At 45.4% G+C, this 23,493-nt stretch overlaps 1 protein-coding gene and 1 long non-coding RNA gene across 3 annotated transcripts in view; one reads left to right on the forward strand and one right to left on the reverse strand.

Annotated features, from left to right (window-relative positions):
- Positions 1-3,135, reverse strand: part of PAFAH1B1 (platelet activating factor acetylhydrolase 1b regulatory subunit 1) — a 28,715-nt gene extending 25,580 nt beyond the window's left edge. The window contains exon 1 of one of the 2 annotated variants that reach the window (XM_032130176.1): positions 3,002-3,135. The gene's annotated coding sequence lies outside the window, so the exon portion shown is untranslated. Of the gene's footprint in view, positions 1-2,769; positions 2,789-3,001 lie in introns of those variants that run through there. The other variant, XM_032130177.1, reaches the window with a different exon arrangement.
- A 102-nt stretch (positions 3,136-3,237) lies between these two features.
- LOC116454051 lies at positions 3,238-14,969 on the forward strand. Its single transcript, XR_004244001.1, has 3 exons — positions 3,238-4,143; positions 8,092-8,207; positions 12,561-14,969. It is a non-coding gene; the product is annotated as an uncharacterized LOC116454051 (long non-coding RNA).
- The last annotated feature ends 8,524 nt before the right edge of the window (positions 14,970-23,493 follow it).

The raw sequence follows: 23,493 nt of genomic DNA on the forward strand, positions 1-23,493 counted from the left end.
CTGGGAGGAGCACAGGAGCCAGGACAGGCACAGGAATCAGCAGGACAGGCAAGACAGAGCTCATGTGCAGGCAGAAAGGAACTACTGATGCCTTTTGCTTCTGTAGAACCCAAATGAACAAGTTACTCCTGTAGAAAAAGTGACTGCCATCATTTCAAGGGCAAAAATCAACCAAAGCTGTTAAGATGGCAAGTGTTTTACTGGGTTCTTCATCGGCCTTAGCCTGGATATGCATTAGACTCAGGTACTGAGCTCATGCAGCCACTGAATCCTGGAAGATCTACTCCAAGTGAACGAACTAGAAATAATGCAGAAGCCACTGTCCCTTATTTTAATTTTGGGCATACTAAGAGAAACACAGTCTCTTGTGTGCCCATCTCCTGTCACAAACTGCACTCCAGAACTGAGACCCCCATGAAAAAGCAAAATCTCAGTCTGCTTCAGAATCATCCGTGTTCAATGCTGTACTTGCTCCAATCAACACTGAAATCAGATGGGAATGCCATGAGGTACATGTGGAACAGGAGAGCACTTCCACAAGCAGCCCTTCCTAGGTGCTTCCTCCAACCCCTATTGTACTCCCCAAATCCTTTGTTCTAACGCCTTTCCTACACAACTTTAAGCAATAGTACCCAAGGGGGACAGCAATGCTCTTACAGAGCTACAGTGCTCAAAAGGGCTTCGAAAATCTTGAGATGTTATTTTACAAGAACTCGGCACATGACGAAGGGCAATGCAATCTAGTCTGTACACTGACAGCAGTCACTCCACTGTGGTCACCAGAGAAACCAGGGATTGTCTTTTCCTGTGTGCCCACCCATAATCCGGTCTAACCAAGAAGTTCCATGAACAAATAACAGCATGAAGCCACAATACAGGGGCTTCTCCAGATTCCAGAGAATCTTGTGTGTGAAACACCAGCGCAAAAATTGTAATTCTTATCTAAAGTGTAAATAAAATCAATTCAACAAGTGAATATCTAAGTGGATAAATTGAAGCGGTTATCAGACAAAAAAAATCCGGCTTTGCAACAGTGACTGGTCACTTCTCACTGCCAGACAAATCAAAATCCATCCTGCAGAAAAAACCAGCCTCAGAACAGAATGTGAGATTTGTTTCATTTCCGAAGCTTCCTGCACCATTAGATTCTTCCCTAAAGAAGAGACTTCATTGTTACGGCAATTAGTATTCCTCCACCCCGGCAAAGGGAGAAAAAAAAAGCTCTGAAAGGGTAATCGAGCCATTTCGCAGCTTTGCCTCCTTACTCCACCCAGTCTCTTCCCTGCTCAATGGCTGCTCACAGCATCCACAAACATGGGAACAGCAACAGAAACACACAAAAACGAGATGCCTAAGAACAAGCCGGATATTTGCAATGCATCTTACAGTTTAAAAATATTTTCTTTGTTTAGCTCCCCAACATAATTTTCCTATTTAACAAAATCACTCTAAGGGCAAATAACATTCTGACAGCAGACCCTCCCTCTCCCGAAAACCAGCCAAATGCTGCACAATCATTTACAAAATGATCATGAGTGAACGGAGGTTCTTTAACCACCACCTCCTAATGCCATGAACAATACTGTCAAAGGAACATGCACTTAAAAGAATCACCACAAAAATACGTATTTTAGCCAGGTCAATATGCCCAAACATTTAATTATATTAAAATAGTGTTTATTAAAGATTTTTAATATAGCTTAGATTAACCTTCTCCCATCCCTAGTAGGTAATTCATTATGAAAGGACTTGACCTGCACCAACCAAGCCCACTACTGCAGCACTATAGGCAAGGAAATGGTTCGAGTGATACCATGGCAAAGAAAGGGAAGGTGTCACATTATTATTGGTATTAAAGGTCAATTTAATTGCATCCACCTTAAACAAAAAAAAAACCAAAACAAAACAAAAAAAGAAAGAAAAACAAAAAAAATCTCACGCCCACAGAACTGAACAAACCCTAAACTTTTCAAGGGAGGCACCACTCCCACCCCCCAACTTCCATCAAAAGCTTTGCCTGCGTATAACCTCCTGCTGAAACAAAACCTCGGGAGCAGCAATTAATACAGGATTTTAGCAAACTCGATTGCTATTATAAGATTTTCAGGGGAAGCCTGTGCACCTGCAGCCATCCAGGCAGTGATATGACCCCCAGAAGGAGAGATTAGACCTCCCTCCCCCGTTTTACTGCAGCTGGTTCTGAAGGTCTGAGCCACCTCCTATCGCTGCTGCCCTGCTGAGCACTGCAGGAAAACTGGGGATGCGAGACAAATTCTGAAACAACACCTACTCCTTTCCCTGGATTATTAATTCTCGTCTTGTTTTCGGTGCCGCGGCCGCGCTGGCGATTTGGGCCATCGCCCGACGCCCGGCCCTGCCCGGGGAGAGGGTGACAGGGGGAAACCCCCGGCAGGAACCGGGGAGGGATGCTCGGGGTCCCCTCCGCGCACGCACCGGGCCCATCGCCCCTGAAAGCTTTTTTATCGCTATTAACCCTGGCCCATCGCCTCCTCCAGGTATTTGCTAAGTCACGGACGGAGCGGCGCGGCCCGCGGGGGGGGGGGACACGGGCCCGGCGGCGGCTCCGCGCCCGCCCCGCCGCTCCCGCCGGGCCCTGTTTTCCTGCAGAGTCACCGCGGGAGCGGGGCCGGGGGCCGCGGGGAGCGGGGGAGCCGCGCCCCGGCCCCCAGAACCCCCCCACACCGACCCGGGGGGAGGACACCGGGCCGGCCCCCCCGCCGCCCCCCGCCCCGCCCGGTCCCTCCTCACCAACGGGCGCGGCCGCCATTTTGAGAGCGAGGAGAGAAGGGGGGGGAGCGGGGCGAGGGCGGGGAGCGGGAGAGGAGGGGGAGAGCGGAGAGGAAAGCGGCGGCCGCTCGGGCCCCGGGCCGGGACAACCCGCGGGCCGTTGGGGCGGCGGGCCCCAGGCTTACCGAGCCCCGCCAGCACCGCCGCCTCGCTGTGCTGCGCGGGGCCGGCGCCACCCGCCCGTCCCACTCACCGGCGCGGCGTCCCGGTGCGGGGTCGGGGTCCCGGTGCGGGGTCGGGGTCCCGGTGCGGGGTCCCGGCGCTCGGGGACGCTCCGCTCGCTCCGCGCTGTCAGAGGCGCCGCGGCCGCCGGGAGGGAGGGCGGGAGCGGCGCGGCCGCCGCGGCGCTGCGCATGCGCGGCCGGGGGCGGGGACGGCCGCCCTCCGCCATCTTGGGCGGCCGAGGCGCGGGGTGCGTGTCCCGGCGTGCCGCGCGCTCCTCCCGGCGTGCACTGCGCGCCTGCCCGCCTGAGGGGGCGGCGCGGGGACACCGGGAGCCCCCGGAATAAGGGGCGCTTCCCGGGAACACACCGCGAGTACCGGGCACATGCCACGAAGATCAGGCACACCGGGAAAACACCGGGCACGGCAGCAGTGACACTGGGCACGCCGGCACCGGGCATGCCGAGTGCCACCGAGCACCGGGAAGACGAGGCACAGCGGATACACCCACATCGATCTCGGCCTCCCACAGGCACCGGGCGCTCTAGTGCCTTCCGAGTGTCCCTTCCTAGGAATCCCGTCCCGGGACAGCTTTGTTTTGTTGAGTGACCTTGTCCCGCAGATCTGGAGTCACCAGAGTTGAGAGAAACGTTCAGATCTTTTGTGTCCATCACCTCCTTGTGACGGGAGCAGTGGGAACTGAATGTTTGCATAGTTAAATCTCAAAATGTCCTTTGTTTAATATCTCAAAATGGTGGTTCGTGGTGGTAAACTGAGGCACAGACCACTGCTGCTTTGACCCATGCGCTCACAAGAGGTGGCACAGGAGAGTCCCGGAGAGTCTTGGCACCGCCTCTCTCAGCTCCTGCTTGACCAACACAGCCAGGCAGCTCTGTCAGCAGAGTTCTCCCACCAGTTTGTTGTTTTGAATCCCAGTGGTCGCAGTGTCAGGGACAGCAGTGCTTGCCCAGGAGCTCTGCACAGCCCATCGTGGTGAGCACTACAGCTGCGCTGGTAGAGGCCACAGGCAGGGAACCTGCTGCTGGCCGGGAATCCCAGAGCCCCGCAGCCCCAGGGAGAGTGACCACAGCCACCTCCAGCACAGGCAGCGTGGCAGCAATGCAGCAAGACTGGGGCCACGCAGCTGACTGAAATGCTGACCCGAGGGAAGAGGTAATTCCACGTGGAAAATTATCTAGACAGCAAAAAAATGGAGAAAACTTCAAGGGACACTAAAAATTGTGTAATCAAAAGCTGTACAGCCTTATCTGTTACTCCTGCGAGTAGCAGTGAAGATTACTAATGTAACAGTTGCATAATGCACCTCTGTGTTTGTACCCAGGGCACCTGAGGGTGCTGGTGTCAGTGTTGCCTGTGCTGGGCCTTGGGCCCTCACTTGCTCTTGTTTATTTTGTACAGCAATGGAAAGGGCTGTGCAAACCCCATACACCACACAGGCACTTGTCAGGGCTATTTCACGGACAACATAAGAAACACAGGGGACTGGAATTTAGGGAAAGGCTTTCAAATAGTTGCCCAAATTACCCTGGCTTTACTTCCACCTGCTTGCAAAGCAGGCAAAACTGCTTTGACAGCCTCAGAATTCTAATATTTCAAGTATTTTGGGTGCATATTCAAGTGCATCTACACAAAAAATTATATCTGGTTTGCAGGGATTAAGGAATTTTCCAAAGATGTTTAGGACACTGGTATTTTATTCTCCTTTTACAGCTGGCCTTCCTTGTAATATCGTTGCTTGATACTAGAATGGAAAAGAAGTCCCAGCTGCCAGCACAGCTGAACCATGAGGAGTCTCAGAGCCCATTTTTCTTGACCATTTCCTTGATGGCCACCATGTACCTCGATAATAGCAAACACGGACCCTGCGCCTCAGTGGGGACAGGCAGATCCAAATTACACAGCTCCTTCTGATCCCAACTTCAGTTTTTCTTCAGACTATTTCTAAAGGCATTGTTTGCCGCTTGCACAGCTCTGCTGCAGTGTGAGCCAGGCTTCTCCAGGGGAGTTTTTGCCATCTGGGGTGGCACACACAGCAACGGCTACTACAGCTGAGATTAGGATCCCAAACATTCCATCAACCCTTTCCACACACTTCCTGCTAAACATGGAAACTGGATTCATTGATAATTCATATGTTGCCTCTGAATGAAAGTTGTCATTAATATTCTATGCGTGTACATATTTGTGTAGCAAAGCACCTGCAGTGACTGTACCACTGCAACCAGCTCATGTACATGTTTCACGTCCGTCGCGGTGCCTGACCTACAAAAGATGTGAGCTGTTACAGCCACAGAGCTCTGGAAAAGAAAGAGTTGCATGAAAATGCCTCCACAGATTTGAACTGAAAGATCAGTGCAGTTTTAGGTCGGGACTGAATTCCAGTGACATAAATACAGTCGTTACAAGGTGCCTAAGCACATACCAAAGGAAAATTAACTTCTAGCTGTGTCTTGCAATTCAATTTAATGAGTCAATGGGCATGTCTACCTGTGTCATTAACCCTGTCACTGGGATAAATCACAAGAAATGAGCATTTTTTCTTCTTTTTGTTCACTAGTGAATAGTGACTTCTCTGTGATTCAAGCAAGACTCTAGAACTGCAAATTTTCCACTTTATTGTTTTTATAGGTGCAAAAGTTTTAGAAATTCCGCTCCCAGTACTCATGTGGCCTTTCCTCTACATTATAAACATAAGGAAGAGGGCAGTCTGTAAGTGTGTCCCTCTCTACATGACATTCTCAATAGCATTAAAAAGAAGATAATCAAGTCATGTCTCTGAGGTATCTGCATTGGGAACCTTGGCCCTGTGCAAAGTCTTCCTCTGTCGCAGTAAAATTTTTCACTGAAGTGAGCCCCTTTTCTAATTTAGTATAAAGGAAATGAAAACTGAATTTTCAGCAAGTGTTCCTGTTTTACTGCTAAAAGTCGCCATGCCTGTTTTTATTCCATTCTGCATCTCACCTGGACTGCTGATCGCATAGAGCTTATGAAGAGTTTATGCTACTGTTGATGACCATGTGTTTCTGTATCTTGATTCAATAGTCTTTGATGGTCCAATACTATTCCGATGGACATTGCTTTCACATGGTTCCTTCTTTAAACTCACGTGTTAGTTCAGCGACTGCTTTTCCTAGAGCCAAAGGATGAAAGTCCAGGTACAAGAGGCATTTCAGCCACTTATCAGTTCTGTTTCCACTGGTGTCCCCTGACAGGCCCTTATCCAAACCTGACTGCTCACTCTGGAGGTGCAGCGTTCCCTGGCAGCTGTGGGCCTGGTCCCTTGGTGTTCCCAGGTTATCTGCTGGTTCCTCCGTGTTTTTGTGAGGTTGTAATTGGTGTCTGCTCAGCCTCACGTTCACCTTCTCCGTCCCCATACAGTGAGTGGGATGTTAAAAATAACCTTTTTCTGTGAGACCGTAAAAACAAGTGTTGCCTATAATAACTTTGTTAAAGTTTTTAACATAGGAGTATCAATTGCAGGTATTTATTGCCAAACAATAAGATGTTTTCTGTTCCCAAAATTTTAAAATTTATGAGGATTATATTATTCAAGGATAAATATCCTTACTTAAAAACTTTTATTCAATAGCTTCAGGAAATTACTCCTTATATCTTCAAAATGCTTTTATGGGCTTACAGTGAGGGCCAGTAACATGCACATTTCAGTTAAAAGGATGGTAAAGTAGTGCAGAGATAATAAAGCATCCACCTTTATATCTAATTGGAGCATTCACTTTTGCCTGCAAAAGCTGCACACAGTTCTCATGCTAATGCTGCAGCTGAACATGCAGATTAGGTCATTTTAGGCTCCTGTAGCTAACCAGGATAATTTGCACATAAGTACCTGATATGCATAGAGCACTGCTGCAAAGGTCCGTGCAGGTATTTGGGATCGGATGCGTTTCTCCTGGCTCTCCCAGATGTGCTGCACAGCTGCAGCTGAGCTGCAGTTCAGCAGTTTGATGGACTCCAGTGTAAGCCTTGTTGTACTCAGCATCCCTTGTCCACTCAAACTTGTAACCTGTAAGAGTCACACTTCGGGTGAAACAAAAGGAACCACCATTGTTCGATAGAAGCAGTGATACCAGGTTGCTTTCCAAATTTGTATCGAAGTAAAACAAGCAGATATAACCTAAAAGCTGGGGAAAATAGGCCGAAGCAAACAAGCATGAGGCAGGAGTATTGAAAGAGGGGAGCACAAACTAACATCAGTGTATTCTTAATCCACAATTATCCCAGATTTGGATTAAACTGCCTTCTGGAGGGGCTTCCAGGACCCTTTTTGCATTGAAGTGTTTACCCCTGGTCACAGCATTTCTCCTTCTAATGGGTTTGTATTTTAAAAGGCATGAGATGAACTTTTCTGCCCTGTGTATCATGGACAGTGCTGCTGAGTCAAAAGCACAGTTAAAAACAAAGCAAATGTGTTGCTTTTTTAGTTCTTCAAATTCCATTGCTAATTATAGTGATGTGTATGTTGTTACTGCTGACACTATCCACCCGCCTTCTAAATTCCCTTCACTATACTCCTTTGCTAAGTGACATTGCTTGCATTTTATAGAATCATCATAGGGTATAGAGATTATATGTAGATTTTTCTATAATCATCATCAAGGGGTGTTTTTATTGCACTCAGCCTAATGTTAAAAGATGTTCTTGTGTTATTCTTTGTGCTTTCTAATTTTATTGTTTCTATATAACGCACAGAAATCTAGAATTTGCTTCTAGTTTGCTCTTCTTTCCTCTGAGTCATTTTAGCCATAGGTATGGCTTGGTTCTTGCAGAGTCACTAGAAGCTCTTTAAATTCTGCTTTTAAGGCACAAATCTGTTGTTCAAGATACTGTAAAACATCGGGGATGTGTGGCCTCTGCCCCATGGGTGCTGCAGCATTCCAAACACAACTTTATGGGATAAATTATCTTTATTTAGATAATCCATGAATACTGGAGAAGGATGTTATTCGTTATGTGATTGCTTTATAGATGTGGGAAATGGGAAAAGTCGTGCAGGGACTGTAGCTGGGGCTGTGCCAAAGGAAGGAGTGCAGCCACTGACTGCACTCATGTCGTGGTGACACAGCCTCTGTCCGTGCTCCGCAGGTGCGGCGGGGGTGGAGCTGACTCCGGCCCGAGGTGCTGCTTCTCCCGCGGGGTGGTGGACTTTGCTGCTGAAGTTATGCACATGCTGCACGGGAGATTTGCAACTACAGGCTGAGGTATGCAGGGAGCCTGATCAGTACCTACGGGGAAGATGGCTTTTAATCTTACATGTGTTCTAAACAACACTATATTGCTGAACAGAAATACTTCCTTTTAAAGCAAAATGAACGCTCTTTTCCTAAAGAACAATCCGTTCAGCTGACAAACCTGCACCAGCTTTAGTAAACTGACAGTGTATCCCCCCATTAAAAACAGCAACATTTTACAACAAATAGAACTATTCAGAGATGTAAATGCCATACCGATGCTTTATTTTTTACATTTTAGAATATTTGTTATTACCAGAAAATATAAATTCTCTATTAGATTAGAAACTCTTGTTTCTCAGCAACATCTTGAATATTACTGGTCTAACTAGAAGGCTGAGAAGTTGAAACAGATGTGTGCTGAGAGCCCCATCAACTTCTAGAAAGCTAGTCCAGGTTTCTTTCCAACAGGACAGAATATTGCAGCTTCCCTACAAGGAGGAGGTAGGTGGCTCAAATGCCGTGTGATTCACGGCCATAAGAATGCACCACCACCAGCCCATGCATGGATACTCACACGCCCTGATCAAATTATATGTTTGACACATTCTTAAACTGAACCTTTCTGCAAGCAATTACACATGTTAGTGATGCTGTGATTCAGTGTGGTGCTGGCTGATGATGAAACACTGCAGGGCTGCTCCTCATGGCACATGGCACCAGGAAACAGGAACCTTAGCTTGCCTTTTTACCACTGGCTTCTCTCTGGAGAACAGCTACAATGAATATTGCCTTAAATGGTTGTGAAGGAGGACAACGTAGAGACATCACCTGTTGCAGTAGGTATTTTCTAGTAAATGTACTGAAAATTGTAAATGGAAGAAAAAACCTGAGATTTAAAACTTTTGTCAGACAGTGAAGACAGACACAGCATGGGACAGAGCTCGTTGTGGCTCTCGGGGCACTGCAGCCGCTGCCCAGGGAAGTGCAGCTTTGGAAGCTGTAAAGGACAGAGGCAGTGAAAGGGTTCGTTCAGTGGTATATGAACATGAACACTGCTGCAGTCAATCCCTTCTGGGTGCAACTGTAAGTCCAAAGAGGGAGGGAAAGGGAAGGAAGAAGGAATATCTGTCCATTTTTGGAAAAGTTACAAATTCTTAACACTGGTACACTGTGATGTCCTGTGCTTTGTCCTCTCAGGAACTCCTCTTCTTTGGGGCAAATCATTTCATGTCTCTTGAATACTTCTTAGAACATTTCCAATGCCAGCATTATTCATTCATGTTTATGAAGTCTGTTTATATTTGTGCTTCAGTAAATGTCACCATAAAAATAATATTATCAAGTATTGGAAAAAATCTTTTCCCAAACCAGTGGCAAATCTCTTGGTGACTGTGATGGAATTAATCATCCAACTGGTCTGCAATGTTTGTAGAAAACAATGGATGTGCCTCCACACTCTGTTGGCTGAAAAGCTCTCTCAGACATTTGGTGTAGTTCTGTTATTTGTTCTAAGCATCATTTAGTGCCCTCAGTGACCTTATTATGTTTATATATATAATTAGAAAAAGATACATTTTAGGATGTGACATTTTTGGCCAGGTTAAAAAATGCACGTAATTGAAATTGCTTCAGAAAGGATCAATTGTTCCTGGCTCTCCACTGGATTTTCTGTATTTCTTCCAAACAGGAAATTCTAAACAAATTTCATTAAATTAATGTGTATTACCTAAAAAGTTTATAAAAGACAGAGTTCTGTGGTTTTAAGAGCTCTCTATGAAAAAAGGGAGCAGAACTTTATCTCAAGGTAAAAAATCAGCACCCAACCGTGACATAAGAGTTTGCAGGCAAGACTTCCACTGGTGCCAGTTAGAGCTGCACTGAAAGGAGATCACAGTTATGTAATAGAATGTTTTAGTGAATAGTTTCATAGTTCAATAAATTTTCTATGACTGGGAGAGACATGGGGCAGAGTGGGCTCTGAAGAAGACAGGATGATTTTCACAGTGTTTACCCTTTATTTCACACCAGTACTTCCTCTGACTTAGCCAGGAGTGATCCACAACTCTGACTAGGAACAAGGTGTCAGACTTGAATTATAAAAATTATAGTTGTGAGGTTCAGTTTGTTCTCATTTTAATCCATAGTGATATCTTTGGTTAGAAATGGTGTTAATAATGACAATCCTTATTTGGAATTGAGAAGGATTTCTAATTGAGAATGATTTACTAATTCTTAAAAACATAGGAACAAACTCCTCTTTGCTTCATTTAGAATCCCAGTAGATTTCCATTTGGCCTGGAGAGTTTTCTCTGTCCCCATTTTCAGGCTTCATTGCGTTATCTGTATTCACTGCTTTATCCTATGGCATCTTCTTCATTATTAAGCAGGGTCTGAGAGGGAGAGATTGGATTAGAACAATTTTGTCATTTTACGGCACAAGACAATATAAAGTATCTCGTAACATTTTTGATATACTGATAAAGCAGATTTTTTGATATGAACTTTGTCTAACTGTTGGGGTTTTAGTTTAGTCTGTTTTTTTTTCCTGTTAAAGGAATTTTCTCCCATATGCATGTTGCTAGGGGACAAATAGCTGTACTTAAGAAAGACAAAAAGGGGAGTGGGGCGGACCTGGCTACTCCTTTGTCTACACCTGGGTGTGGAGTCAGTTCGCTCTGAGCGTCCGGAGAGAGAAGCTGCAGAGAAAGGAGCTGCTGCTTCTTTCTTTTTGGCCGTTCTTTCTTTCTGCTGGAAACAACGCCGGGACCCCAAAAGCCGCTTTCCCTGCCCTGCTGGAGACCGAGCTGTGGCTGCCCTGCTCCGCTGCTGCTTCGAGCTTTCGCTACGCTGTAGCCCTGCTCGCCCTGCCTGCCTGGGCCTCCGTGGGGTTCTCCCATCTGGATACATCTCGCCTGCCACCCGGGATTTGCGTCCGTCTCTGCCGTTTCAGCCTGCTGCTCCTGAGAGTCCGGGATCGGCTGCCCAGGGGTTTGTGAAGCCTTTGTCCCATCCCTTCCCGGGATCCCGGGGCACCAGTGCCGCGTGCTCCCCGAGCTCGCTCCGGAGCGCCCCCTGCAGCCGCGGGGGAACCATCGCACCTGCCCTGCTCACCGGGAGCCGCCAGCGCCCCTGCCGGCTGCGAGCGGAACTGCACGCGAGGGGAAAGGGCCTGACAGCCGAGAAGGCTGGGACTGGGTTTGTGATTGCTGTCACTGCCAGAGCTGTTGCTGTTTTGTTTGACTGGTTATATACACATATATATATAGAGTAAAGAACTGTTATTCCTATTTCCCACATCTTTGCCTAAAGGCCCTTGATTTCAAAATATAATAACTTGGAGGGAAAAGGGGTTATATCTGCCACTTCAAGGGGGGGCCTCTGCCTTCCTTAGCAGACACCTGTCTTTCAAAACCGAGACACTAACACATCTGATCTGTACAGTCTTCTGATATGTTGTATTTGCAGAGCTACTCTGTGATTTTTCAAAAACCTACCCACCAACAAATTTGCCTCTTTTAAGGACTCGTGAAGGGGGATGTAACACAGCCAGGGATGCTGATCTGTCCGTAAAAACTGAGAACTGCATAAATAAGGAGCTTGAGTTTGCAAAGTTGTTTTTCCCCTAGCAATATTTCCTAGGATTCTTTTTTCTCAGGACTTAGAATTAATCAGCCTGGTGGTACATAACACAGCTGAAAGAAATACCCTTTCTTTTAAGTTGCCAATGTAACCATGATTTAAAAAACCCCAACAAAAACAAAACCAAACCAGACAGTGTTGGGGAGGGCAACTGATTGAAAATGTGCCAGAATAATGGAGTTAGGTAAGGCTGTTAGAGAGCAATGGAATTATGGTAAGGCAGTAATAACTACTGTGGGAGTCTGGACTGTAAAATTTTCAGCCGTAATACCTCAACAGACAGTTCTTAAAAATTGACCTTTGTGTCATTTGCAAGCCTGTAGGAACAGGCACGTCCACTGCTGGTGAGTAACAGGGTAGGAGCTCAGTTCTGGAGCAGTTGTGTGTGCAGTTCCCATTGATCACAGAGCTTCTGTTTCAGAAGCAGAAAGAAATTAAGCTAAGAGTTACTGTAGTGAGTTAAAAAAAAAAAAAAAAAGTAAGTTATGAGGAAAAAAAAGGGACTCGTTTGGGAAAAATGGTTTCATTTTTGGAGGGCCTGGTGTTCCTGTACAGACGGCTACATTCTCCATCTCCTACCTTGTCCGTTTGCTGATCCTCAGGAGACCTTCATCTTTTATTTTCAGGTGAGCAGAGCTGGGCTCTGTGTGCCAGCAGAGCTTTCAGAAGCATTCTTTGAATGCAGAGAGATACCTGTAGGCAATTCTAGCAACACAGCTTTTATTTTCATTTTCTTGACAGAAGACGACCAAACACTGAAAACGGTGGTGATTGCATTTGAACAACCAAGAAATCAAGTAAGTTTCAAATGGCTAAGAACAAATTCTCTGGGGAAAATAAACCAAAAATATTTCCACCTTCAACCTGAGAGATCAGCCTTCAGAGTGTGTAACCTGCCAGGTTCTGTGTTCACCATTAGGTATTTTGTACAAAACACCTTTTTTAATTCAGGGTGGTTTTCCCACAAGGGAATCTTTCCATGCTCCAAGTTAATTATGTTTCTCTCTTCTCATGTTTCTTTACTACCTAGAATTTTAAGCTAATGTAGTCTATTTTAGGTTTTTAAAAGTGCTCAGTGCTATGATATCTATGTAGTCATCTAAAAAAAGATTATTAAAATTTGAATACATGGAAGTAGAGGACAGCTAGGGATCATCCTAGTTCTCACAGAACATAGTATCTTTGGGCTGGCTAAAATAGTTGTCCTCAAGTAGTCCTGATATGCATAATGTGTACGTTTTAATGAGGTGAGTTAATCCCTATGTTCCAGGAACAGACTTTGATAGTATTATCTGCCATTACTTACAATACTGTGTGAAATAGAGGGCACAGAGCTATTCTGGCACTGCCAGACCAGTTAAGGAAAAACAGTGTTTTACAGGACACTAAAATTGAGCTGCTTGCAGGCACTCAGCTCCAGTTGGGGTCAATGTCAGCAGAGACTGCTGTAACAGAGAGAGGGCATGTACTCTCCTAAGATAATGCCAGATGCTGAGGTTTTGCAATAAATCCCTTGCCCCACAATTTCCATCAGCCTTGTCCCCACCTGGAAGTCTTCAAAGCCTCTTAGCAAACAGCAACAAGTGTTCTACTGACACCTAAGATGGGGAAAATAAAACACCAGCAGTGCTAAATGTCACACTTGGAAATGGCAATCGTACATGTTCAGCAGCCCGTTACCCACTGAAGATTAAAAAATAATGTGAGTCCTTGCTGGGGGGATGCATCACCAGTCAGAAAAATGGAAAGCACTGAGCTCAGAGAGAGTGGAGCCTGCTGAATGCGCTGGCAGGAGCCTGTGCCAGTGAGCTGTTACCTAATAACTTGGTAATTCAAGCTCTGACACAGAGTTAGGGAGCACAAGGGAGCCTCTTGTAGCCTAGCATTTAGAGACCTGAAACCGAAAATCAACTAAAATGACTTAAGTTTTTATTTTTTTAATATTAGCAGTCCAGTGTTTATGTAAGCTCTGAGACATAAGGGGGAGCAAAGTGGAGTTAAACGTGGCTGTAAAGCCAGAATGGAGAAGTGGGGTCAGATAAGCAAGCAGGAATCTTTTTAACATCAGTCTTGAGCTGTGAGGGTTCTGTAGTCCAGTAGTGGTGGGCCACTGTTCCCAGGAGCAGGTACCAACACTACATGGAAGGTGCTGGAAATACAGGCAGATCAGCAGGTGCATGGCAATGTCTTTTGTCCCCATGTCCCAAGGGAGCACTGGAGTGACCTGAGAGACAGCTGAAGTGGTGGCTGCAGAGGGGAGTGATGCTGCTCTGTGGGAAGAGGCTTCTGGAAGGCAGGGCAGTTCCTTCAGTGGCTGGTGGTGGTTGTGGTTTGACGTGTGTGTTCCTGACTCACTCATAGATTTGTGTGAAGATTGTCAGTAATTTGATTGGTAGGGGCTCACCAGGTAAAGGACAGTAAAGGTTGCTCAGGGGTAGTCAGAGATGATGCTCATACTGGTAAGGGCTCCCTAAAAGGCAGTAAGAGTTTCCTGAAATCTTCTCCAGCATGTTGTCCAGCTGAAAAAAAAGTTTAAAATGATGTGAAGACATCAACTTGATTAGTTTGACATTAATGCTTGCCTTAATATCTAAAATGCTTTCTTCCACCTTCTATAACCTTATGGAAGGCCTCCACTGAATTCACTCAGAGCAGGTCCTTCAAGGTGCAGAAGAATCTTTGGTTTAAAGAAGGAAGTAACACCAATGAATACAGCCCAGTTCCAACCAGTGACTGCATTTCTGTGCAATTGTTTGATTAGAAAAATACATTATTTTCAGATCATTTGTAATGGATGTAAGAGCTTGACATTAGCTACTTACTGTACCCCAAGACCAGCTTAAAACCACTGTGGAACCTCCTTATGGTACGTTGGAAATGGAGTAGAAAATGTGAGAACTTGTAGTCAGTCCTTTAAGATCTTGTAGTAAAATTAATTTTCATAGAACTTGGGTTGTTTCACAGAGTGACACAAACAGCACTCTAGATCTGTACTGATTTATTTTTGTGCACTTCACTCTTCATTTCAACTGCCTTGCTTCTTGTGGAGTAATTTACATATATGCAAAATAAATGTTAAAAAAAATCAAAATTGTGGCCTTTCTCACTATGATTTTGCAAGTACTAATAATAGAACAGGGTGCAAGACAAGTGGAGAATCTTGCCTTCAGGCATGAGTCTAATTTCACAGCATTTTTGTCCAGTTCATTGTTTTGATGTTATTCTTAATTTATCAGTATTTTTACTAATTAGAAAAATACTCAACAAATTGCACCATTCAAAAAATTGTTGTGCAGTTCAACAGCTAATACACATTTTAATCTGGAGTGTTGAGAATGATGGCGAGAAGCAAGACAGGATAGAGTGGGGGTAGGGAACTTGGAATAATTCAAAGAAATTGGAGAGAAGGCAAGTAGCTCATTTTATTCCCATTTATCAATTAAGGCAGGATTCTGTGTTTATCCATTGTGGCAGACAGAGGGAAGGAAAGAGAGGAGGGGGTCATGAGTTGGGTGTTTGTCTGTGAGCACACCAGTTGTGGTGGGAGAGGTGAACACAGCAAAAGAGAGAAGTTGCTGTTGGTATTCACAATCAAAGAAATGTCTGAGCAGGGCAGTGATCGGCTCGGCCGAGTCTGTAGCCCCCATAGTAGCCAGGTGGCCAGTTCCCCACTTAGTCTGCCAAGTGAGTTGATCATGAGCTCGGAGCCAGACAGAGTGCCAGGTGGCCAGATCCATCACTCAGCATCCAATTAACAATGACACTGGTTTGGAGCCAAGCGAGAAAGGGGCTCTGCGATGGGGAGAGGGACCATCACCACACCACCAGTCCGGTCCCTATGGCAGGTCCAGCTGCTTTCCATTTCCCTAGAAAGCTTGGGCTTCTTGAGACTTTGCTTTGAGTCATTTTGGTTGGTTGGTTTTGGGGTGTTTTTTAAGACTTAGAGCTGTCTAAATCTTTTGGGTATCTCAGTGTTATTCTTTTCCAGCACTATATCCATGGCTCAGAGCAGAGCTGTGCTGCACTGTGAGTACTGAGTCTGTCCACACAAGAAAGGAGCTACCCAGGTCATTTAACTTCCAAACGGCGTTGGAGTACTGATCCAATTTAGGGAATGTTAGCCTGTGTCTGGTACTGGGATCATGGCACAGGTGGAACACACCTGATTATACCTGAATTACTTGGCAAGAAATAACCCTCCACTTAGATCTCATCAAGAATTTTAGACATAAGGGCAGTTTTCAAATTCTGCATTTCACACTGATTCAACGTTCAGTAACAGGCAATTGCTCTTCAAAGGCTTTTTCACCTCAGTGGGTTATGCAAGATGCTCTTCATTATCTACACATTATTTAATGCGTCTGGTTTTCCCACTCTTTACATCTGTCACAAATTTTCAATAGGTTTAAATGGAAGTATAAAATTCAAAGTTTATTGTGATTATGTGGGTATAATCATGGATTTTCTGAGAAAGCTTTGAAAGACAACCAGGATTTGGGAGATGGAGTGGCCCAGTGAGGTTGTTGTTCAAATGATCCTGTTTGTTGGGACAGTCGTTGTCCACACTAGTGGCTCTCTGGAGGCAGTGCACATGGTCTCTTCTCAAGCCTTACTGGTCTGCCATAGGGGCAAAGCCAAAAATTTTTGAAGTCTTTTCCATTCCCTAGAAACCAGGTTGAGACATGTAAGTAGAGAAAAATTGTCAGTTTTATTCATATGTTGTGAATACATAGAGGTCTTCCTTTTGTAGCATCTTGCATAAGTACTAGGGTATAAAAAAAAATACAGGAAAGGGGAGTATTTTAAAATTTATCTCTCTTTAAGCTTCTCATAGGCTGAAAATAGCATTCCACCTTTAGGCTGGCAGTTAGGGCAAGATAAACATTTCAGAATCAGGCAAATGGACTGGCTGAAGTGAGATAATAGTTTATAGGAATGGAGCTATTTATAGCCTGGAGGATACAGTGGTTCAGCGACAGCCCCATGACTCACGGTCAGCACGGGGAAGGTGCTCTCAGGGGAGAGGCCTGGCCAACATCTCAGAGCTGTCGCTGCAGTTACACACGTGACAAACTGACAGAACGACTGTCAGGGGGTTGTGATTCTACCTCAGCAGCTACAAATAATGACATTTAAAACGCATTTTCACTGGCCAGGTATCAGATTGGTCACATCTCACTGATTTGCTATATATGAGTACAAGGATATGCACATGTGACAATTAGCTACATCAAGCAGAGTGTTTAAAAGAGAGGGTAGCATCTCCTTTGGCACATGGAATACAACATACCAGTGCTCGTTTCAAGTTCTCAAATACTCTATTTGTTAAATTATATAATACTTCTCTGTGTTAGATTTCTCAGTGATGAGACAGGAGTGGTGGTTTTGATCCATAATTCCTTAAAGGCAACGAAGTATCCCAGCATTTTTGGATGAAGGGGACAGTAACTGATGTACTATGATCCTGAGTTGACTCAGAGTGGCCCTGTGACCTTGTGTTAGCCTCTCTCACCAGTTTCCATGGCAAAACGGAGCTAACAGTGCTTAATTATCCACTTTATCTACTAAATAGGGTTAAGGCTGGGGACGTTATGACCATTTAATTACTCTTTGTAATGAGCTCTGAAGAGAAGTGACTAAGAGCCGGTGGTGGTGGAGTAAATCTCACAGCTGCTGGATAAACTGTGTGGGTAGGGTGGGAGGCCCGGGTTGCGGCAGATGCCGATGCTGCCCGTCCCTGCGGGCTCTGCGGCCCCAGCTCCGAGGGCCCCGCGGTGCCGGTCCCGCACGCCGCAGGCAGAGCGGGGCTGCCGGGCGGATCCCAGCGCCGCCTCCCGCGGAAGGCTGCGGTCTGGCCATCACTGAGCGTGATGCCGAGAGCCTTGCATCATCCGCCCTCCTCCCTCTCTCTCCGCCACAGCTGCGATAGTCACAATTACGCTGGGAGGAGTGTGTCTGTGGCGTTTCTGCCCGTTGGATCCCTCGCAGACCATCCCACGGAGGTGGGGTTTCTGCCGTGCTTACGTGTCTGTATTTTAAATCAGGCTCTCCTTCTGTAGCTGCTCTGCAGCCAGCGTGCCCTCCGTGCCCTGCACACGCAGGGCTGCAGAGCGAGAACAACTTGCGGCTGGCAGAGCGTCTGCAGCCTCCTCAGCGCTCCGACCCCCGACCCCCCTGCTCGCCCCCGCTGTTCGTCCGCCCCCTCCTCGGCTCACCGGCCCTTCGGCCGCGCACAGGAGGGAGGGAGGGAGGGAGAGGTTCTCAAGTGAACTTGAGAGAGAAAAGGAACTTGGAGAGAGAAAAGGCTATATTAGACCAGCTTTTTGGTTATCAGTGGCAGGACAGGTGCCCAGTAGCGGGCACGGCAATTCCCGACTGACCCTGCTCGCCGCCGTCACCCGCCCGCAGAGGAGCCCCGCGGTGTGCACCAGCTCTGCCTGCACCGGGACCTGCTCACACAGCTACGCCAGCAACCCAAGGATGTCTGTAACCTCTGGCCAGCACAATGAACACGCTGAGCAATTTTAATCCCTGAAAATGATTCATTTTGAAAAACAACTTAAAACAAGAAGTTTTTGATTGGTGGCTAGGTTCAGAAATGCCTCATTATCTTGTTTTGACTTCAAATGTTTGTGAAATATAAAGAAATGATGACTCTGTGCCTCTTTCTTATATTCTAACATAATTGCTTTTAGAATACTTCCATCATTTTGGACCAGCAGAAGGGTGTTTTCATGTCACTTTCTAAGGGCAGGAACTAATGTAGTCATATTGATGAAGACAGTGCCCAGTCAGAGAGAAAAGACAGAGAAATTAATGGTCAGCTTTTAGTATTTCAAAACTGAAAGTTCTACGTAGGGCCTTCCCCAGATAATGTTTTTCCATTTTAATTAATTCTTCAATCTCTACTGACATTTTTTACCAGCATCATCAGGCTTTACCATATTTACATGTGTTTATTTTTATATGGGAATGTTGGAGAACAACATGTGAAAGAACGAAATCCAAATGAGTTCAAAGATATTATCACTTTGTCATTAATGTAATATGAGGCCTGTTTATCAATGACCTCACATTCTCAGATGCCAGTTGAAAACCTGCTGAAGGACCAGACAATTGGAATGACTGTCTATAATTGAGCTGTCATCAAGTCAGCTGCCATCCCAGGGATCATGGAATCCTGTTCCTAAATGTCTGTGACAGCACGGAGTTCTGTGGGGATTTTTGCCACAAGAGGATGAGAGTCTTCTCCAGGTTAGAAGAACCTCTCTCCTGGCCCTCTCTTCTCCAGTGATCCAAAATCATGCTGTTGGCAGGCCCGTGAATAGGCAACAGGGAGGATTTTGCAAGATGCATTAAGGGTAAAACTCTTTGCTTTGATTGCAGGTGGCTTTCACTACAGCACTGCTAGATTCATGCTAATTTCAATGTATACTTGATGTGAAGCTCTGTGTATTTCCAATTTCAACTTTCCTTGCTCCAGTCCCTCTGTTGTCCCCCTTGACTCCCACATACCTATTACCTGATGGACACGCCTGGCAGTGTGCTCAGAAAGAGCTGATGAAACACACAGAGCCCCTGTCAGACACCATGAGCAGTGTTGCCCCAAGGACACAAAAATTGCCTGTCTGTTTTACACCCATGTACTGTGCAGATTAGGATATGGCTGTAGGTATTTGAATGCTTTAAGCCTGACTGTAAGATTTTTTTTACCCCCATAATAATGAAGTGGAACTAAATGCTCTGTTTTCCAATATGCCACAAGGCTGATTAAATAGGAGGCTGGGAAAGGGGATGTAGAGTCAACATTTAGCTTTGGGTATTCTTTTGTTTGTTATTTTAGGCTGGAGCAGATTACAAAGCTTGAAATGAATATAAATAGTTTCCTGATTTAAAAAAAGAAAGAAAAAAGCGGAAGAGTACTTAATATAAACCTTGCCCTGAGGAGCTGGCAGCTCAAAGCCAACACGTGGACTTGTGTAGTGGCACTGTAAAGAGTAATTCCAAACCAAAAGGAAATTAAACTCATCTAGCTGGGTTTGCTTCAGTGTTCTCCCAGCCCAACTGTCTGTGGAGCTGTTACCAATATACTTGTACTGGGAATTAGGAAGCTATTATTTGTAACAGCCCTCCTCCACTGCAGAATGCCTTCTTGGCACCAAATGATTTCTGCAGCAGTCCTGGAATGGCAACAATCCTCATAATTTTAATAGTTCTTATCATCTGGGAAATAGCAATCCATTTTTGGGGTCCTGAGCTTACTTATAGCATTAAGGTTAGTTAATAAATATAGTAACAGTGATATAATTGTTATGTGTAAGACTTTCATGGGCAGGAAACTTCACTGCCTGTACTGACAGCTGGGTGAAGCAAGGAAGGAAGGGCCAGGTAGGGCATTTGGGCAAGTGAGGAATGGAGCAGCGGCCTCCTCCTTCCAGCTCCCACAGACCTCCAGAAAAGCTCTTCCCATTCGTCCGAGCACTTGGTTTTCCTGAAGAAATCTGGCAGAGGATCAGGCAATGCATAATGGAAAGGCTGCTGCATGCTGCAAGTGACAAACCCCACAGCGTTTGGCATTCATTTTTGTTGCATTTGGAGACGTGGACTGGGTAATCCAATATGTCTTTTATGTCTTATCTGGTATGGTTTGCAGCAGGCCTGTTTAGCGAGCATGTCACCTTTAGGCATCAGTGATGAACAACATCTGAAAATGGAACCTTACCAGGCTGCTGCTTAAGCAGTACGAGAGCACAGCTCCTGCTCCCAGCCAGCCCAGGCTCCACGGCTGGCACTGCCCATGGAGCCGCGCTGACCCCGGGGGCATCCACTCACTGTCCTTAGTCTAAGCCTACAGATATGAACTTATGGTAAAATACAATGAGCAGTTTGGAAATATCGGTGGAAAATAATACACCTTTATTTATCCAGATCTTCTTATTTACAGGTCTGTGCAGACATAAATAACAGATCAATGCGTTTGCTTACTTCATGTTGCACCTGCTAATTAACAGGTACAGAATATCCCTGTCTCTGCCTAGTGCGTTAGGAATTGTAGAGGGGTTTTGGACTCACTAATAAATACAGATTTTTTAATCTATTGAGAACAGAGCTGAAAGAGGACTTAGCAAAAAAGGCCTTGTGGATGCTGGTTTTATTGCTGTCCCTCAGTGAATACCGTCCAAAAGGGTTTCAGCACTATACTTTGCCATCTCTTCTAAGCAGAATACAAAATTAGATATAAATATATGTACTTAAATCTACTTTTACAGCACTTTGGGGAAGATGGGGCTAACTCTGACCCAGTTTTTCACTGAAGTGATTAGTGTTTCGATGTGCCTCAAACTGAAATCCATTAAAAGATGCTGCCGTGTTAAAGCTTCATCTCTGGTGATCAAGTTTCTTTGAGGAGTCTGCAGTTACCCACTCAAAAATAGACTCACTAACAGTCACTAAGCAATTTTTGAATATTTAGGTCACTTCTCATTTCTAGTTTTCAGCTTTGGAGACAGAACCTGGTCCAGGTAGTTGCTGACCTGAACTCTGCTGTTGCCACTTAAGTAAGGGGGGATTTCACCATGAACTTCAGTAGCCAGGACTTGTGTTCAAGTTTAAATGTATGAATATTTCAGCATTGCTGCCATCACAGTTCCATGTTTCAGGATGGTGTATCACTTGCTTCCGTTCAAATTCAATCCTTTTGGCTAGTTATGAGTTCTTTTGACTGGAAGAGCCATGTCAATGTATGCCCAAAAAGGTTTAGGGGTCTGGTACAACTTCTTTCCCTTCCTTTTCTGTGATTTCAGCCACACCTGGATTTGGGGATTTGCTGAGCTTCAACAATCCCATTATAACCAGAGCAATGCAATTTATCTGTAGACAAGCTCTTAATGTCATTTACAGTGATTATATCTGTGTTAAAATTACAGTATTGGTACTCAGAGCAATGTAATTATTTTAAATAATTTTTTAAAATAATTGTAAAACAAATCAGTCATCCTTTTTCATAAAATTGCTTCAAATGACTTTTCTTCAAATACCTCTCCTCTTTGAAGGAGGCTTGTTCTTGTTCTCTGTCAGTGACTGTCAGGTGCAGCCAGACGTGGCTCACAGCAGTGTCATGACAATATTGTGCACATCGGGCTTAGCAGAGGTGGAATTGACTGCTCGGAGCTGCTGTGAGGGGTTTGCTGCATGCTCAGGCTTTCCTGGAGCACAAGGAGCATTGAGCGTAGAGTTGGATTATTTGTTATCATTATTGCTATTATTACTATTATTTTCTGGATTTTCCATGTTCATTTTACACTCCTTGCCTTCTCCAAGGATGGATTCTCCATTACCTTGGACTTGTTCCCTGATGTTATGCTCGTTCTGGCAGGTTGTGCTCACACCCTACAGTCACTTGGCCAGAGCTTCTTTTCTAACGCTTTGGAGAAATGGCTCTTCTATCTTTTGGTACTTTATTATTTGATACTTGAAGATTTTAGGAGAAAAATAATAAAAGTTTCCCTTTCTTCTCTCCTAACTCAAGAGGGTATAGTGACAGCTCCTGTTTTGAATGTTTTATGTCACTGGGACTCGGGACAGTTTGATCAGAGAGGACCAGACTTGGAAATGAAGCTCTCGAGGTGTCTGTGCTTGAGGCAGCTGGTTCTGGAACCCTTTGCCGGACTGTCCATGTGAGGGAGACAGGGAGACAGGCCAGGATGGGCTCGTCTTCCCGGGAAGCCGCGGCCGGGGCTGGCCCGGGAGCGCCGGGTAGGAGCCGGGCTCTGCGCGCCGCTTCTGCCTGGGAATTACCAAATGGCTCAGGACACGAATGTACTGCCAGGAGAGGAGTGGAATTGAGAACACACGAGTTGCTATCAGCTTCATAAATGAGTCACCAAAAGAGAGAAAAAAAGAAAACCTCATTAAACCAGGCACTTCTTACACTGTCAACTTGTCACAAGTGTGAGACCTGAGCAAATGCTTTCAGCATCTGAAGAGATGATCCCTCTACAGTGCACTCGGTTTCATCCCGATGATGTTTAAAGACATCATTTCATGTCTTTAAACATTTTCTAATGCCAAACAAATGCCGTTTGCGTTTATGTGCTCAGACTAACAGTGACATCCAGTGGCTAAGCGACCCAACCACGGGAACAATCGCTGCAAATTGAGCTTAGATCACATGGACTTTATGGTCAATATGTAATATGCCGTCCTCAAGACTTGTGTGACAGCCAAGCCCATTCTGCCTTCCCACTAGTTCTCTTGGGAAGACGGGGGTGAAGCTGCAGTGTCTACAAGAGGGATTGTTGTAAGTTCTCCTGTGGTGGTGGTGGCTTTAGGCATAGATTGAATCCTGGTTTAAAAACCTCCTTTTATCTCTATAAACAAGTCTCACTGGGTCTGTAAGAACTTGGGCATGACCAAAGCTGTTCTGAGAACTGCCTGGGCACTGGGGAACAAGCAGGGCTGCAGCAGCAGTGCTGGTCTAAGATGTGGAAGATTGTTTCATGTGCTCCTGAGTCCTCCAAAACCTTTAGAAGAAAAAAAAATTAGAAAAGGTGACTAGAACTGGTAGTGCAGCGTCATAAAGAGGGCTGGGGTTTCTCTGTGTCCTTAAGGCATCTGATCAGAGTATTTGAATGCAGATCAGAATTGCTGAGATGTTATTTGTTACTGGCCTTGG

The sequence above is a fragment of the Corvus moneduloides genome, chromosome 20 (genome assembly GCF_009650955.1).
Source record: "Corvus moneduloides isolate bCorMon1 chromosome 20, bCorMon1.pri, whole genome shotgun sequence".
Classification (NCBI taxonomy): Eukaryota; Metazoa; Chordata; class Aves; order Passeriformes; family Corvidae; genus Corvus; species Corvus moneduloides.